The sequence below is a fragment of the Psammomys obesus genome, unplaced genomic scaffold, assembly GCF_907164565.1.
Source record: "Psammomys obesus unplaced genomic scaffold, mPsaObe1.curated_primary_1811, whole genome shotgun sequence".
Lineage (NCBI taxonomy): Eukaryota > Metazoa > Chordata > Mammalia > Rodentia > Muridae > Psammomys > Psammomys obesus.
Window position 1 is genome coordinate 3191624 of NW_026590859.1, and position 18800 is coordinate 3210423.

Below are 18800 nucleotides of genomic sequence, written 5' to 3' on the forward strand. Positions count from 1 at the left end.
TAGGTGAGGTCTATGCCTAGTGGTGTGTTTAACTGTTTATTTGACACGTAACTTTCTCATTTTTCTTTCTTTTCTTTTCTTTCTTTTTTTTCTAGACAAGGTTTCTCTGTGTAGCCCTGGCTGTGATAGAATAGCTCTTTCCACCAGGCTGTCAGCCTGTCTCTGCCTCTGAGGGCTGGGATCAGCGGTGTGCGCCCTCACACCCAGCGTTGGAGTTTTCTTGTGGTTGTACCTGTAGACAGTTAGCATTGCAGTGGGATCATAGTCGTGTGCGCCTTGACGGCTAAGCACACATACACCTGATCTTTGCAAATACACTCTATGCGTCCCTCGATGGTAACCTTCAGGAACTTGTCCACTTTTACACAAGAAAGGGTTGGTCCACTCCGTTAAGAGTGAGAGAAGGAAAAAGGTTGAAAGCCAATCTTAAACAGCAGAGCATTGCACACCATTGTGGATGGCTTGCAAGTAACATGTGTGAATTCATTTCTCTCAGCAGAGCTCTGGGTAATAAAAATACGTATTTACTTTTTTCCATTTCCTATTCAGCTGCTGGGTTACTGTGGCTGCAGCAGGGAGCAATGGGACCCAGCGAACGAGTAGTGATTGGGGATAAACAGGGCTGAGGCTGTAGCTCTTGGGAGCAAAGGTGAAGAGACTCTAGCAAGCCCAGGCTCAGCAAGCGTGGCTCTGGGAGGCCTTGCCCTTCTCCCCTACCCCCGTTCCCCTGCGCGGCTGAAAACCGTTAGATCACATTCCTAATGTTAGTCACCAAGGTCTGTGCTTTTATTTGGCCACTTCCTCTTCCTGAGGCTGACTGCCAAAGTCCAGATATCACAGTATCGAAGTCTAGCAATCAAAAGTCCCAGTTGGCTAATTAACCTGCCCAATTAACAATATATCAAAATATATCCCTCAACCTAGCCCATTCTAACACAGCGCTCCCCCTTTCCCTCTTCTTAAAAATGACATCTGCAAAGTCATTGGCTGCTATTTTCTGCCTGAGTCAGAAAGCAGTCGCTTTAACTTTTCTTTCCTGCTTAATAAAGGAATAAAGGACCTCTCTGTGAAAGCAAGTGTTCGGGTGTGGTTTGTGCCTAATCTGGGGTCTGAAAGGGAACATCACCAAAGGTTCCAGGGCACCTGCAAATATGAGCAGACGACATCACGCTCTGCAGAAGGAGGCTCGGTGGACAGCTATTTCTACTGACGGCTGTGAGAGCTGCTTGTTATATGATGGCCAGTGCCTCTCGCAGCTGGAAGTGCCTTTGGGGGAGCGGTCACTTTGAGGTTTCCTTTGGCATCCAAGGAATCCCCCAAATTGGGCTAGAGTGAGCAAGGTACAAGTTGTTATAAAATAATTCTCCCCCGTGGAGCCTGCTGGATTTACTTGTGTCTGTGACAGCATGTGTCACCTTTATAACACAAAGCTCTAGCTTTCCTTGCACGCTGTCATCTCTGGCCAGGACCAGGATTAGCCACCTTTGAGACGAAGCTTGGAAGAGGGACTTGCTGCAGAATGTGAGGGTCAGAGGGGGTGCTTTGAACCCTCACTCCCCTGTGCAGCCCGTGCTAGTGTGGGGACTGAAGGAGTCCATGGGAACTCTAAGTATCGAGAACCCAGCTTAAGCTGTCCGACACACTCCACGCACAAATTGGTTCTCAGCAGTATTTCTAGCCACAAGAAAACATGACAAGCCAGAAGATAAATAGAGGTGCCAGGTACAGACAGACTGGCTGACTGACTACCGATGCAAGGGGTGGCAATGGTTGCAAAGAACTTAATTTCCGTTTAGCCACCTTGAGGGAAAGAAGGCTTCTCTTTTGCAGTGTCCATGTGTCCAAGGCCAGGGAGAAGGATCTGACTGCCGATCTGGGCTGCCTGCGTTCCACTGTGAAGTGAGAAGGCTTTCCTGGTTGGCTGTTGTGCTGGTCACCTAGATGGGGAAAGGAGATTCCCCAAAGGAAGGAGCATGTAAATACTATCACAGAAAGCGGAGGTAAGCCTGGCACACAGAAGAGACTGTCTTCCATGCAGGCGACGTCCATGGCAAGGCGGCACGCATGAGCCTAAATCAACAGTGAACTGGGTCACCCTCCCTTCCTTCTTTCCATGGCTTCCAGGCCCGCTGTTCTCCAGGCCCTCTGTTCTCCAGGCCCTCGACCTCCTCTCTTGAGCATCTGTGTCCCAGGCACACCCAGACTCACACACGAGACTGCTGGGAAACTCCAGCCCAAGGGGGTGGAAGGACCCCACTTGGTGACTCCCTGAGGGAGAGGGAACTCTGAAGTAGGGCAGTTACAGGGCAGTCAGAAAGCTGTGGTGGAACGGAAGAAAGGGGGCACGGAGAATAAGACCTCCTCTAGCACTGCCAGGAGCATTCCAAGCTCTCGGAACGCAGCCGTCGGGAGGGGTGCCGCAGAGGAAAGCGCACAGCGCCTGCCACTCTCTCCATCGCACCTCCGTTCTCATCTGCTGTTTTCACAGTGTCCAGGCTCAGCACGCAATTTTCCTTCTCAAGCCAGATGCTCCATCCCAGGAGGCTGGAGTCCAGAGAGGACCGGTTTGAGCAGGCGCAGAATCATTTAGCCTAGGTGCATCTAGGGCCAGGTGTCGGGAGCATTGCACAAGAGTCCTTGTGCCCACAGATCTCCAGAGGAACCAGGAGAAGACAGGTTGTCTTTCCACTGGGAAAGATGAAAAACCTGTTCTTTCTACCCAGAAAGGTGAGAATGGGAAGCCATTAGCAGCCTGGTGATCTGAGCCATCTGTGGGCCAGGCTCCCACAACCAGGACCAGAGGCGGCTGACCATCCAAACGACCCTATGCTATCTGTGTGACCAAGACCAGGCCAGACCCTCAGGCCCTGAGGCTACTACAGGGAGCCTATCTCTAGAACCTATCTTCTTGGAAGAAATGACACTATCGTGAGTTGAGTTTCAATGTAATTATGCTTCATTGTGCAGCTGGGACTGCGCTACACCAGGAAAGGGTTTGTTGTTGTTGTTTTGTTTGTTTTTAAGTTATACTAGGTTTAAACGTCTTGGGACTAAACCGCCTGTTATTAGACTCCTTGAAGTCTCTTCTAGGTTGACAAAGTCAGTCTGCATCAGGTCTTCATTTACCCTTTGCACGGCTTGCTTCCCCTGTAACACTGGCAGGGATCTGCTCGGCCAAGCCGGAGACCTGGCAGGGTTCAAGGCAGTGATATACCCACAGAGCTCCCTCCAGGCCAGTGACACAGAGAGCGCTGTCTGGGGTTCAGCAGAGGAGGCTGTCCCACTGTCCTCTGCGTGCTGCAGGCATGCCTGGAGTAGACCCTGTACCATCCTACGGTAAAGGGAGACGGTGGGACCGGGGACCCCCGTGCAGGACCCTGGCTGGATGGTACTGGATGAAAAAGTCAGCAGTGGGCGAGCAGCCCCTGTGTGCGGTGGCTTTAACAAAAGAGACCTGGACGTGAAATCTGGAGGTCTGAGTGTGACAGGACAAATAATCATTTACTTGCTGCTCACGAACAGCTCTGGAGTGCAGCTTTTAAGAACCCAGACTCTGAAATTGGACAGAGCTGAGTGCAATCCCTAATTCTGACTTGAGAATGTTTCTACTTGGGATATCAAGGGTCTGACTTAAGGTAGAGGAAGGGTAGAGTGGGTGCAGCAGACACTGATGACTGGCTTTGAATACTGGAGGGCTGAAGCTGGGAGCTGGGTAGGGTATGGTGTGTGCCTGCATCCATGCAAGCAGCCCTCAGTTTGCACGGTTGTAGAACGCATGGATTTCCTTGCCATGGTTTAGTTAGTACTAACGGTCACCCGGTGACCCTATCCCGGTTCAGCTCTGTGGATGTTAACTTTGCACAACTAACAAACGTTACAAACACTCTTCCCTGTGCACAGATCACACACACCAGTGTGAGCCAACAGTCACATCACCTCCTGCAGTCTGCGTGCTGACTGTCACTACCCATCTGTTAGTTCGCCGCAGAGGAAGCCTGCTCTGTTGATCTCAGGAGGACTCAACAGGAGCAGACAATCCAAAAGGGAGCTCAGTCTTCCGAAAACGACCTTGTGCCAAAGCGATAGAAAGAGCAGCATTAGCAGTGAAATTCTAATGTTGCTTAGACTTAGCCACGCAGAGCAGCGGCTGTGGGGTGTGGGCCTTGCCACTGGCTGAGGCTCCTGTCAGTCCTTAGGGGCTCGGGGCAACAACACCCGCCTTCATGAGGGAGCACAGTTTTGGCAAGCAGGGTGAAGTACAACTTCACAGTGAAGATTCACAGCGCCCCAAGTGCAAGGATGAGCTGTATCCAAACTCAGGAGTGTGAGGATAGAAAAACGCTTGCTCCCTGTCACTAAGCAGGACCACAAAACCACGCTGGAGAACGTTTTTTGTTCGCTTTTTAACAATCGAAGCTGTTTCCGTTCATTGTTCGTACTGCTTTAGACTATAGTGAATTAAGTTAAAACTAGCTTTTGAACTGTCATCTTGTTGTGCCCGAGTCGCGATACCCCAGAAGACCACCACCAGGAGCTGAGTCCGCTGCAAACCACATGAGGATCTTTTTATTATAAATCATTACAAGCTGCAGCTCGGGCTCACACCCCACCACCACCGAAGTGGGAGAGCCGAGAGCCCCCTGCTCAGGTTAGTTGAAGGATTTAAAAATTCTGGTTCCTCCCAGCATGCCCAAAGCAGGGGCAATTCCTGCCTAGCAAGCATCTATTGGTCAAAAGGCTGCATTTTGAATTGATTGGCTATAGGAAGATCCCCAAACCATTAATGATCTGGTGTCCCGCCCTAGAGGGATGGGCCAGTTTCCTAGCAACTGTATCTCTAGTGAGTGGGGAAAGAATGCAGTAAGGGAGGTTGTTCCCCTCAGGGCATTTCGGGACTTCACCCAGCTAATTCAGACCTTAAATTTTAATAATAGCCGCTGATTTTTAATCTTTTGGTCTCTCAATCTTTGTTTCCCAATATTTTTACAGCCAGCACTAAAAGAATGCTTATTGTTTAGGCAAAAATTAATTCATTAGTTAATTAATTAATCGTTAAAAAGAATATGTCTTGTGGATCATGGCTGCTGTTCTTGGTTTCGGCATGGCTGGCTCCAGCCATTCTTACAATCTTTTCTCCAGTGGAAAATGAAGACTCCCATCATTGAAATTCTCAATATTAGTCTTGTTTTTGTTTTTTTTCCCTAAGTTACATTCACCCATTTTTCTATAAGAATTATCTGTAGGAAATTCCCGTCACCTAAGGACAATCATTGCATCCTCTGCACTGTGAAGATTTAGCCGCTTCATGCCTGGGTTTCTTAGCTTTAGTTTTCATTAGCACCCTTGTCCCCAGGGATCTTATTTAGATATGGCACCCCAACCACTTTGCTATGGAATTTTAACACTAAAGATACACTACAGCTTCCTTCACAGATTCTATGTGCATCTGTGTTCTACACATTGTTTTAGTTACTGTCTGTTGCTGTAAAGAGACACCATGACCAAGGCAACTCTTTGCTTTTTGTGTGTGTTTTTTGAGTTTTGGTGGGTTTTTTGTTTGTTTTGCTTTTGTTTGGGTTTTTTGAGACAGGGTTTCTCTGTGTGTAGCCCTGGCTGTCCTGGACTCAATTTGAAGTCCAGGCTGTCCTTGAATTCACAAAGATCTGCTTGCCTCTGCCTCCCTCAAGGGCTGGGATTACAGGCATGCACCACCAAGCCCGGCTTGACCAAGGCAACTCTTATAAAAGAAAGCATGTAATTAATTGGGGCTTGCTTACAGCTTTGAAGAATTGAAATTTTGGTTCATTATCCTCATGGCAGGGAACACCGAGGCTCACGCGTCGCACGTCGCACATTGCTGAAGCAGTAGCCTAGAGCTCCACCCTGGGCCACTGAGACAGCAGGGCCCGCCCCCAGTGACACACTTCCTCTAACAGGGCCACACCCATTCCAACAAGGCCACACCTCCTAAGACTTTCAAATAGTGTCAAATACATGCGCCTGTAGGGGCCATTCTTGCTCAAACCACCAAACTGGAAAAGGGAGTCTTTTGCCTCTGGGAGGAGGACAGGGCTTCAGAGAGCACAGCAAAGCAGCCTGCTTGCTAATGGCCCATGGCAGATGACCCTAGCACCGAACTGCTCCCCTTCCACAGCCGCCCTTGCCTGCTCCTTTCCCCTCCGCACCCTGATGGTGCTATTGTCTTCCCGAGGTCACGAACACCCCTAAACCAATCAGGCGATCCCATTCCTTTCTGCTGGTAATTTTGCTGGTGACTGAGTAGAAATGGGTGTGTATAGGCAGAAAGATTTGAAGGCAGATCTGGGTTTCTTCATGAATAAGAGAAAGGCGTCACAGCGAAGGCCAACTTTCTCCTGTGCTGTCAGTCCTTTGTGTGTTGACTTGAACTCCGGCAGCTGAAGATGCAGAGTAGATGAGATGAGGAAATTCCTGATGATCTGGAGACGCTGGAGTCTTAGCTTTGGAGATGCCCATGTGGCACTCATGTTCCATGGCGACATTCATGTTCCATGGCAACACTCCTGCCCCATGTGACACGCCTGTTCCATGGTGACACTCCTGTTCCATGTGACACTCATGTTCCATGTGACACTCCTGTTCCATGTGACACTCATGTTCCATGGTGACACTCCTGTTCCATGTGACACTCCTGCCCCATGGTGACACTCCTGTTCCATGTGGTACTCCTGCTCCATGGTGGCACTTTCTACCATGGCTTTGGCTTGCTGAGTCAGTGTCTCCAGGTAACTGTAGCCAGATGGACTCTGGGTGACATGAGGAAAGCAGGAAGGCTATGTACAGCCAAAGAATATTGAGCAAACGTACGGTGGGAGAAGGCGCATAGACGAGGACTGCTGCATTTGGCGGCTGGGGACTGGGAACTGGCATTTTCCATTCCCAAACCAGCTCCCCCAAGTCCAAGTCTGTCTCTCCCCAGCTTCCAGGCTCTGGGGACCCAATGTGAATCCCACTCAGCACTGATTGGCTGGATGGCCTTGGTAAACAACTTCTTGTGTTTCTGCTTTTTTTTTTTTAACCAAACTGTGGTAGAAATATTGATGCCACAGTGGGCACACCGGCACACATCCGTGTTCCTAGCACCCGGGAAGTGGAGGCGGAGGAGCTCAAAGCCCTTTCAGCGAGGCCGCTAGTTTGAGGCTACTGAGACTGTCTACACAAAGGAGACTCTCTGGAAGTCTCAGGACCTAGAAGAGCAGCGTGAGGAAAGTGCTTGGAATCAGCCTGTGTGTCGGATTTAACAAATGGCTGCTTTGTCTACGCTCCCAGCAGCACCTTCCCAGCCCTGTGCCCACTCTCTCTTCATATATTTCACAGGAACATCCAATTCAGCATTTTCCTCTCCTTAACCTGCCTCTACCTTCACTGTCTTCATGGGGCAGTGCTGTGCCTGGGGTCTCAGTGAAGGCTCACACTGTTCCCTAATCCCAGAATGCACTTCAACATCCATGTCTTTCAAAACTCCATCTCTTGGCTGGTGCTGTGGTGCACACCTTTAATCCCAGCACTCGGGAGGCAGAGGCAGTCCGATCTCTGAGTCTAAGACCAGCCTGATCTACAGAGCGAGGGCTACACAGCCAGGGCTATACAGAGAAACCCTGTCTCAAAAACTAAACAACCAGCAAAACCAAACAACAACAATGAAACCATCTGTGATGGCCCAGGGACTTGGGCCCTTACGTGCTGTAAAGGGGCCCAGCATGCGGAGCTTCCCACATGGGTGCCGGGGATCTGAATTCATGTCCCTGTGTTTGCTCCTCAAGCACTGCATGCACTGGACCATGCCCTCAGTACCCTTTTGCTTTTGCTTTGTTTTGAGACAAGGTCTCATGTAACCCAATCTGGCCTTTAAGTGCTACTCATCCTGTCTCTTCCTCCCGAGCGCGCAGGAAGAATAGGTGTGTGCCAGCTCACCGCTCCTTTCTTTTCCCTAATAATCAGGCCCTTAGGAACTGCAGCAATCTGTTCCTAAGGGGATGTCCCCAGTGACCTTGACCACCTTGCACTAACTCTAACCACTAGGCTCTACCACGCTCTACCACCACCTCCCGAATATGAACTCTTGGGGAGCAAAACATCTCTAACCCACAGACCCAGCCTGGGTCGGGTATGCAGCAGATATTTTGGATGAGAGGTGTCTACTCTCTTTGTAAATACTGGTATCCAGGGGAGCTGCCAGGGCACAATGGCAGAAGCCAGCCTGAAGATGAGTGCAAGAGGGGTGACAGCCACTGATGTGACTCTGTCCTGAGGCCTTCCCAAAGACTACCGTCCCTCTGACATGGCCCCAAAGACCCCAGAGCCAGTGCTCTCTCCAATGGCTTCAATTCCACGTCCCTCCCCCACAGTGACTGCCACACAGCAGGCATTCAAGAAGTGAAATGCCTGTTGATGAGTGCATGGTTCTGGTACAGTTCTTCCCTGGGTCTCTGGCTTTCCCTTGCAGGCTTCTCTGCTAGCAAATCTTAACACAGGTCCCATATGCCCCCGGTCACTCCAGTCCCAGGCCTCTAGTCGGAGTGGAGGATCTTTTGTTGTTGTCATTTTGGTTTTTTTCAAGACAGGGTTTCTCTGTGTAGCCCTGGCTGTCCTGGACTCATTTTGTAGACCAGGCTGGCCTTGAACGCAGAGATCCCCCTGCCTCTGCCTCCCTGAGTGCTGGGAGTACAGGTGTGTGCCGCTGTGCCCAGCTAGGGTGATGTTCTTGTTTCAAGCTGGAAACAGCTTCCTGGAGGGACAGCAATGCTCACATCTGCCAGTCAGGTTCTTAGTGACTCTTGGTGAACATTGGTGCATCTTAACACACCTTTCTTCAGACTTTAGACTGTCTTTGAGGTGCAATTAGAATGATCTCAGCATGGAGATGTTTATTACTTCCTGGTGGTAACTGTGTAATCACCTCAGTGTAATCAACAAACCGTGACTAACATGTAGGGTGGGTTATTGTTGAGGAATCAGTCTCCAAACACTTGAGATGAAAAGCATCATCCCAGAATGACTAAAAGGAAGTGATGTCATTGCCTGGAAGGTGCTGCTGATTATAGCCCTCTCTGAATGAGGACTGAGAGCTTTATCGACAGTGAATTTAAGTTTCCTTCCTCCCACTCTCCCTTCTTCCCAACTTTCTTTCTTCCTTCCTTCCTCCTTCTCTCTCCCTGCTTCTCTCACTTCCCTGATCCTCCTCCTGACTTTTTATACAGCGTATCTTCATTAGCTACAGTCTCATGAATTGAATAGGCTCCTTGAATTTCTTCCTCCTGCCTGAAAGGTGTTGTTTGAACAGTTTTACCCCAGTTCTGCCCAGCTGTGAGAACCACCATTTTCTCCCATTGCTATGAACTTAACTTGTTTAAATCCCACATCTAAATTAGGGTATGTGTCAGTTTTCTTTCTATACCGTCTGTCTACCCTCACTTAAATGTCTTCAGATTTATGTGTGCTGTCACAAATGGCCATTAGCACCCCGCTCTGTGTGTGTACCACACTCTTTATCCAAGAGCTCTGTCTCTGGGCTTGAGGTCATGTGTTTGTCTGATTTTCTTGCCTCCGTTTGTTGTTTCATGCCCTCGTCATAGTCAGTAGGGCCAGAGTGGCATTTCCTGCTTCAGGCACCCATAGGTGCCCTGGCCTCAAACACCCTAAGAGCATTACCCAACTATCTAGTCCCTGTACTGTGTCTGGGAAACCAATCGAATCAGCTTTTATAGGGCAGATGTGAACTACAGATAGGAAGGACCAAGGGTTTAGATGGAGCTATTTGTTGGTGTAATCAGATTGCTTTGTAGCACTCTTCCCAAAGACCAGATGGCAAAAAAACAAGCACAGAGAAGAAATCAATATGAAGAAGGGAGGCAGCCACAGGTCCCTCCAAAAGCTCTGACTGGCACAGAAGAGGACACGCAAGCGGCCAATGAACAATGTGAAAAGGTGCTTGGTACAATTGTGATCTGCTGTAAACTCAGTTCCAGCTATGAACCAGTGGACAGCCACAGACTGGAAAAATCACTAGAGGTGAGTGTGAATAAGAGCGACGCAAAGGCTCGGAAAGGCACCGTGGGCAGAGGAATGGGGACACACAGTGAGGCTGACATGCTGAATGAAGGATCTTGTGACTCAGGATTGCAGAACAGAGCAGGGAAATGTGCACACCTGTGTGCCGAGAAGCCCGCCCAGCATAGCCAGAGGACTGGCACAGTTCTCTTAGTGACTATGAGTGACCAGCAATGGCATGGCTGACTGAAGTGGGCATGGACCTGTGAATAGGGAACACGGAAGAGGTGTGTCTGGTGTCCTCCGTGGCTGACAGTGTGCCTGCTGGACGGTTCTGTGCCACTGTCCCCTCTTGCATCAAGTGAAGCCAGCGCTGGCCAAGTCCCAGGGGGCTGTGAAGACTTCAGTATGCTTTAAGGCTTAAACATGTATGTATGTGTTCAAATCGATGAGCCTTATCACTTCCTTGACAATACAATTCCCTTGAAAGTCTTCAGTCAGCCTCATGAGCCAGTCAGCGCCCCAGGCACCTCTCCAGCAACCCAGCCTGAGAGTGGGCTGTTCCCATCTGGAACTCCGGGCTCCAGCACACAGTCTCAGACTTTCTTCTGACTTGACCGTAAGCTTGGCTCTTAGTTTGGCTGGGAAGTTCCAATAGCCTCTGGAAAATGTTCGAGCAACTCTGGTTGATTTCTTTTTTAGTGTTAGAAGCAATTTCTAGCCCTTCTGAATGCCTTATCTGTGGACACTCCAGTCTGGTCAGTTTCAAACTACACTCTTTCTGTGATACCTTGGCCAAAAACTTGTTGGAAGGAGCAGCTAGCACACATTAACAAGGTGGCTATTGTGTAACTGCTTCCTCTACAGCTAGAGTTTAATCTGTGAGTGGGATGTCCCTCAAGTACCTGCAAGTGGCTTCCTTGGCAATTTGCTGTTTTTGTTTTTTCTCCACACGAAAATGACACCAGCTTTCCAGCAAACAACAGCTTTCTTGTCTCCCGGCTGGTGAGACAATGTCACACGCTGTAGGCTTTTCGGCACCAACAGCACTTCTATGTCGTTTTCCATGTTCATAAGAGTGGGATGCGAACCTGAACCCCACGAGCCTTGCCAGGTCTTAAGAAGTCTGCTTCTTCCCTGTGGAGTCATCCAAGCTCAGCCCTCCCATGCTCCGTCACACCTCAGTGCAGGAGGGCCCAGACTTCCGTCCTGTTGTTCCTCCACGCCCGGGCCTGGATGGCTGAAGTCAAGGCTGAGCACTGGCATGGCTGGGTCCCAGTGTGTGGGAAGGGGAAGGAGGCATGGCAGAAAGCTGTCACCAAGAAACAACATACTGGTGCACATTCTTTGTGCAGAAATTCACCCATCCAGCCATATCTAAGTGCAGGAAAGGGGAGGTGTGATGGTTGATCAGAGCTAGACTCTCCTCCAATGTATTTGTTAACTGATTAGTCTGCAGTGCTCGGGGTTAAACATGGTTCTGGCCTTTTGACCAAGTGCTCTGCCACCGAGCCACACCCCCACTCTTCAGATTCAGACAGGGTCCCACCAGGTTGGCCCGGCTGGTCTTATGCTTGTGATTGTCCTGCCTCAGCTCCCTGGTCGCCAGGACAAGGCAGGACTCAAGGAAGAGATGCAGAGAGCAGATGCCCCTGCTCGGAGACAGCTTAACAAGCCAGCCAACGAGGAACAGACGGTTCACCAGACTGGCGGCCTGGGACAGCTTGATGCTGAAATGGACTATTGCTGAAGAACAGTCGACCAGGACTACAGTTGCGAGGACCATCGCATCAGTGGCTGATCGGATCTTCATAAGGACATTCGAACTGTTAAGTTTGTGGGACTGATAATTGTTTCTTTTGTAAAAGTTAAACTGTGTATAATTTTTAGCTTAGAAACAGAAGGGGGAAGTTGTAGGAAATTTTAAGGTAGAACATGGCTGCTCTGGCAAGAGATCACATCCAAAGACATTCTAGGTCTGTGTGATCCCGTTGGAATACAGACACACCTTTAATCCAGGAGACAGAGGCAAACAGATCAAGGCCAGCCTGGTATAGAGCAAGTATCAGGTAAAGAAACGCTTAGGTCCTGGTGGTTCATACCTTTAATCCCAAACAATGAAGGTAAAGTTAGTTTGTAGAAGGAAGCACCCATGTTTGAAAGTGATGTCTAATTGAGTGGCAGAAAGAGTGATGAATAAAAGAAAGATTAGACAATATAGTATATGCTCAACTCTCATGAGAAGAGAGAGGAAGGGAAGCTACTTAATGGGCAAGGAGAGAGAGGAGGCAGTTTTACCAGGAGAGTAATAGAGAGACAGGTTGCAGAGACCCAGGTGAAGATGGAATGAGTCAGAGAATGAGCCAGAGAATTAGAAGGAGCCAGAAGATTAGAGCAGATTTCTGGAGTTAATTTGAGGCTAAGCAGAGCAATTCAGAGGCAGGGAGAAACACCAGATTTGAATAAGTCACCTGAGAGAGGAGTTTGAGCCAGAACAGCTGAGTTGAACCAGCCAGCTATGAGCTCAGTAAGAATAATAAAGGGTGAGATTTTTTTAAGCAGGAAGTCTCAGGCTGAAAACATTTTAGGCCTAGGTTAGATTGACAGAGGCTAGAAGCTTCCAGGACTAGGTCCCGGTTGGCAGAAGGAGGTAGTAAGTCTCTGAGACAGCAATTACTTGAGGAGGATAAAAGTTCCTTTTACACATCAGGTCCTGTTTACCCCAGTTTTTTAGTCTTATGTTCCAAGTTACTTTGCAGCTCTGAGAATAGGGCATTAATTCCATGTCTTGCTGTGGATGGGAAGCAGAGAGGTCAAAGTCTTCAGCAAAGCAGACACGAGAACAAGAGGTTGTTTAGAGAGGATTTTATAACCTAGAATTTATAAAAGTGAAGTCAGTGCTGTTAAGGGGCAGGAAGAGGACGGACAGGCACTTGCACCTTAGCGCCCCTCCCTGTGGACTCCTGTGTGCGCTCTCGTTCCCCTCCCTGTGGATTGTTCAAGGTCAGCGGGCTGAATCTAAAGCCCAGTGTCGAACTGCCACCGACAGGGGTGGGCACAGGTCACAGTGTGCTGAAGAGGCGAGTGGACGGGGGAAAAGTAGCCGCCATTTGAGACACTTCTGCCTCAGGAGGGCGAGGAGGGCTGCCATTAAGTTCTGTAAGAGCAGAACAGATCTCCCTCTCGTTCCCTCTCACACACTAACATACACACTCACCCCCCACACACTAAACACACATAAAACACACACTCACACACATACACTCACAGTAATATACACAAACACACTCATGTACACAGTCTCACTCACAAGCACACCGCCTTTCAGATGGGGAAGCAAAACCTACAACTACCATAAAGAGACGTCAGGGCCAGGGAGACGCTGCACGGCTCAGCACACTTGCGTGCAAGCCAGGCGAGTGTGGCCCGCAGAGTGAGAGCAAGGGCACGCTGTCCTCTACCCTCCCCAAGCACGCCGTGTGCTGTGCACCCACGGCGCACAGATTCGTAGGGGATGAAAACGTAACGTCAGGGGCAGGAGAGACACCTCGGACACACTCGCTGCACAAGTGTGAGGCTGAGGTCAAGTGTGCAGCGCTGGGCTGGAGCTGAGCGCGGCGCCTGCAGCCCTGGGGCTGGGGACAGGCGGGCTCATGGGGACACGTCCTGTCATAGGCTCACTGACAGGACGTCACCACGGCAGGGGGTGCAGGGCCATGCAGAGACCCTCTGTTTTCCACACGCATGCACGCACGCACGCACGCGTGTCTACCCGCACACGTGCACGCCTGCATACACTCCCTCCCAGAAAACATCACTGAAGAGAATCGGCATGAAGAGAACCGGCGCGTTCACTGCCGAGTGAGGACGGTGGAGGAAACGGGGTTGAGTGGGTTCGTCATTTACTTGTTCACTCCCCAGCTGCCCATTAGCACAACTGTGCTCCCCACTGCAGTGGAGGCCGCAGAGACACAAGAGCAAACAGGACACAGCCTCGGAGGTGTCAGACCCCTCGGCAAGCAAAAGCCCCTCCCACACGAGGATGCACAGTTCTCGTGGGCCAGCCAGGTGGGGCGTCTGTGGGCAGAGGTCAAGGCCAGGAGGAGACAGGGACAGAGGAGCAGGCCGGGATGGCCAGGGCACCTCTGGCTGCAGGAATGGGCACAGGGGAGGGCCCCAGGGCTGGGGTCACACTAGAGTCCCAGTAGTGGCCCCTGGGCCAGTGGGGAAGGGGCAAGGGAGGGGCGCCCAGCTGCACATGAGAACCCCACACACCCTCAGCCGGGCATTGGGGCTGAAGCTGCGCAGATGAGGCAAACAGCGCGCCCACCACCCCTCCACAGAGCTGCAGAGGGCAGGAAGGGGCTGAAGGGCCCCAAGGTTGCTCTTCACAGGATTTGTCTAGGATTTGTCTCCTTCCTGAACAGAAGTCACACCCTGTCAGCAGGGTTGGTTACACTTCAGGCTCCGGGAAGTCAGGGATCCACTGAGTGTCAAGATTCAGGGCCGTCTCTTGCTGGAAGCAACTGCATGCTGGATTGGCAGAAGCAAGCAAGCGAGCTTCCTGGAGGCAGCTCGTGTTTGCTTGCCTGACATGGTGTAGACAAGGCCCCAAGGATTCTGCCTCAAGACTGCTTATTGTGGCTGCACTGCCTGTGCATGGGTGTCTCCGAAGGGCGCCGCAGAGACCCTCACTCTCTTGGGCGTTTCCTGCAGGTTATCTGAAGACGCACTAGAATGATACAGTGCTGTTTAAACAGACTAGCAGTTTCGTAACCCCTGATGATGACTCTGACTTGATTCAAGTCATTTAAAATCCTCCTGCAGGGCTGGAGAGATGGCTCAGAGGTTAAGAGCACTGACTGCTCCTCCAGAGGTCCTGAGTTCAATTCCCAGCAACCACATGGTGGCTCACAACCATCTATAATGAGATCTGGTGCCCTCTTCTGGCATGCAGGTGAACATGCAGACACAACATTGTATACATAATAAGTAAATGAATGAATGAATAAACAAAACCCTCCTGCAAAGACTGCTGGGAGCCCTGAGGACCCCCATGCCGAGCGTCTGGCTTACACCAAGAAGGAAAACACAGTTGAAAGAAATTAACAATCAAGGAGATACGTTCAGTCTAGGGATAGGCCAAGAGTAAGGCCCAGGCGTACACCACGATAAGAAAGACCATATGAATATAGGAACAAAGAAGAAATGGTTAGCTAGACAAGACAAGACAGACACCTGCTTCTTAGAAAAACCTTGACATAAAAAACTTGCTTTGAACACATACTGTACATTTGAAATAAGAAGACAAAACTTCTGCTTTGAACTCAGAATGAGCATCTAGATGAGACTTAGGATAAACAAAGCATCTAGTTAGATTTTATGACCAATAGTCTTACTGTAACCCCTTTTATGGATCTGTTTTTAAATGATGTAATTTCTTCATACATACAGAACCTTTGTATTAGACAGTATAAAAAGCCAAGACATAATTAAACATTTGTTGAGGCCACCCGCTTCATCCAGTGTCTGTATGTTTACATATATGTGGATGAATGGTGTCCGTGAGTGTATGTGTGCGTGTGTGTGTGAGGTGTGTGACTATCTGCCTGCTTTGTCTGCCAAAGGTGTATGTTCTTGCTTGTTTCTAAGGTACGCTTATTAATGAATTAATTTCTTTATTAAGTGATAAGCAGTCGGAGTGTTTTACCAGCCTTCTTAACTAGGACTCTGGCGTCCAGCCAGCTGCTGGTTCACTCCGCTGTTCACTGCGGAGCTGTTCAGTTGAAGGAAACTAAGGTTTTTCCTTTTACAACCCCTTGTATTTATAGCAAGAAACTATCAGGGCTGCGGCCGCTTGTGCTCTGAGTGAAAGGAGCCACCTGGCTTGACTAAGACCCTCTGCTGTCTTTCCTTTAGCGGCTCTGTGATCAGGGCCCCTGGGAGTTAAAATGTACATATAGAATTGAACTGTAGATAGAGGGAGCCCCAAAGAGCAAGACTACCAGCCTACAAATTTAAGAGTTAAAGTATGTAGTGAGAGTGACAAGGCTGCCAGCCTGAGTGTGTACGAGTTACAGAGAGAAGCACCAGCCACCAGCTGGTCAGCATGGACGCGGCCACCCACCTTGGTTCGCCCTGTGAGCTGGAGCTGGACTCTAGCAGTTCCTTACTGCCAAAGGGCAGGAAAGTGCCAGGTTCTAGAACGGATGAAAGCCAGGAAAGCAGGCCGCTCTGCAGACCCAGCCAGGAGCTGCCTCTCCCAGTCTGTCCTCTCTCTGGGCTTCTGCTTCCTTTGTGCCCTCTCTTATCTCTGTCCCAGCATGGCAGGCTCCGCCCCGTTTCCACATCCCAGCTCCCAGCTCTTGGAAAGCCTGGGCCTCTCTTTGAACAATTTCACATGTGATCTCTGACCCTGTTGAGGGCAAGAGATCAGGGTTCATGCTGAGCAGACGGCTGCTAGGAAGCACCACCGAGAGCGGGCGTGGTGGAGAGGCAGCACAGAGGTCAGCAGCGACCACCCTCCCAGCCCTGGACCCTGGTCCTTGGAGAGAGGTCACTGCTGTGTTGGTACCCACACCAGTAAGTGAGTAAGGTTCATGGTGTGTGGAGAGGGTTACCACTATTTTAGTCAGTAAAGGCACCCATGATTTATCTTCAGCAAAGTTCAACTCCTAAGACACGAATCACTCTTCCCCCAGAGAAGCTCTGCACAGTAACACAGCAGCAACCTCTTCCTCTTTCTCTCGCTAACAGTTTCCATTTCTCACAGCTTAAAATCTGAAACGCCCACTTTCTTGTCAAGCTATTCTTTGCCGTCAAGAAGCTGTCACTTACTCTTTGAGGCCTTGCCACACCCACAGGCATCTATGGGAAGGACCAGCTCCAGAAGGGTTCTGTCTTGTTCTGATTTTCTTTCCGTTGTGAGGAAATACTGTGACTAGAAGCAGCTCAGAGGAAGGAAGGGTTTACCTGCTTGCATTTCTAGGTCGCAGTCCATCACCGAGGCACAGCCGGGCAGACCATGAAAGAGTGCCATCTGCTGCCTCACTCTCGGGCTCCATCACAGGCTCAGGCTCACCTGGCCTCTGACACAGCTTAAAGCAGTGGCCTAAGGACGGCACCGCCCACAGTGGGCTGGGCCTCCTGCCTCCCTTGATAACTAAGATAACCCATGCACATCCACAAAGCAGTGATTTGGCAGTTCCTCAGCCAGCACTCTCCTGTCAGGCGGCTGTAGACTGTTGCAAGCTGGCAAACTAACTGGACACATCCGTGCAGTGAGCGTAGATCTGTGCTCCCGAACTGCAAGACCGTGGGTGCCCTGGAGATCACTGTGCAGCTGCAGTTCACAAGTTCTGCTCCCGAGAACATCTGCAATTCACAAGTCCTCGCAGGAAGGCCGGTAGCCACATGCAGACTCATCAGAGGAATATGGAGAACCCAGTCAGGGCTGGCCATGGCCTTCGACTAGGAAAAGGCAGAGGCTCTTCCAGCAAATGACCGTGTGCTCTGTTTCTGCTCACTCGCCAAAGTGTCATATTGTGGTCTTTGGCGGGAACTTGGTAGTCACCTGAGGCCGGCGGCCTCCTCAGGGTAGGGTCGCCAGGAAACGTGCAGGCTGAGGCCTTTCAGGAAGGTGCTCCGGCTTTGATCTATAACTTAGAATTTTCTGTATGAAGATCTCAGACACGCTCTCCCCCACTGCCATCAGCGTCCCCAGAACAGCAGGACGGGCACCTCTGTCTCTCTCCCAGGCCAGCCCTTCTTGAGCTGGGACAAGGAGCATTTGCATTGTCAGTCCTCTTTGTCACAGCTGTCACTAGACCTTTCTCCCCCAGAAGCAGTGCACAGGCCTTTGGGGCCCCACCTGTGCCGTGGCCATGTCCTGTCACCCTCGGTGACTCTCAGCTTTCGACTCCAGTTGCACGTGCTGTGCTCTTGTTGTCCCTTCTTTCTTCCGGATCTAGTGCTACCTCCTCTCTTCTCCTTGGGTAAGTTTCTTTAGTGTACTGACATGTGTGCCCATGAGTGCCTGCATGCACACACCTGCGCCAGGTCACGTGAACCACACGAACAGGAGCCCCTCGTGCCAGAGGTACAGGTCATTGTGACTTGCCATGTAGGTGCTGGGAAGCAAATCTGGGTCTTTTGCAAGAACAGGAAGTGCTCTTGACCACTGAGTCATCTCTCCAGACCATCAACTTTGTGTGATTTGTATGTAATTTGAACTAGTTTGGTCTCTTTTTCTTCTTTCTTTCTTTCTCTCTCTCTCTCTCTCTCTCTCTCTCTCTCTCTCTCTTTCTTTCCTTGCCTGCTTGCTTGCTTGCTTTTGGTAGAAATAGCACAGTGTTGATTATTAATTTTTTAATCTTCATGTAATTTTTCAAAATAAGAAAATTACTAGGCTGAGCACAAGCACTTGGGAAATAGAGACAGGAGGGTAGCTGCAAGTTCAGGACCAGTCTGGTCTATGTAGTAAGTTTTAAGCCATCCAGAGCTACTCAGGAGATTTCCCCTGCAAAATAAACAAGCAAACAAAACAAAAGCAAAAGAAGAAAGAAGGGAAAAGGTACTTGTTTTTCTTGTTATGGATGTACTATTTATTCAGCTAATAGTACACAGTCTATCAAACATCTTCATGTAGACACACCCCAATGCACTCTTACAAAAGTAGCATTAAGTTGTGATAGATTACAGATAGACAGTAATATGCTTTACTACTTCCTGGTATGGTGTAGGCATAAGGTTATCCTGTAATTCAAATGCTG

The 18800-nt window shown here is 49.9% G+C and overlaps 1 protein-coding gene across 2 annotated transcripts in view; it reads right to left on the reverse strand.

Moving 5' to 3' along the window:
* Lpgat1 (lysophosphatidylglycerol acyltransferase 1) overlaps nucleotides 1-17080 on the reverse strand; it is a 117180-nt gene extending 100100 nt beyond the window's left edge. Inside the window, exon 1 of one of the 2 annotated variants that reach the window (XM_055609146.1) lies at nucleotides 17002-17080. The gene's annotated coding sequence lies outside the window, so the exon portion shown is untranslated. Of the gene's footprint in view, nucleotides 1-16156; nucleotides 16230-17001 lie in introns of those variants that run through there. The other variant, XM_055609145.1, reaches the window with a different exon arrangement.
* Nucleotides 17081-18800: the final 1720 nt, after the last annotated feature.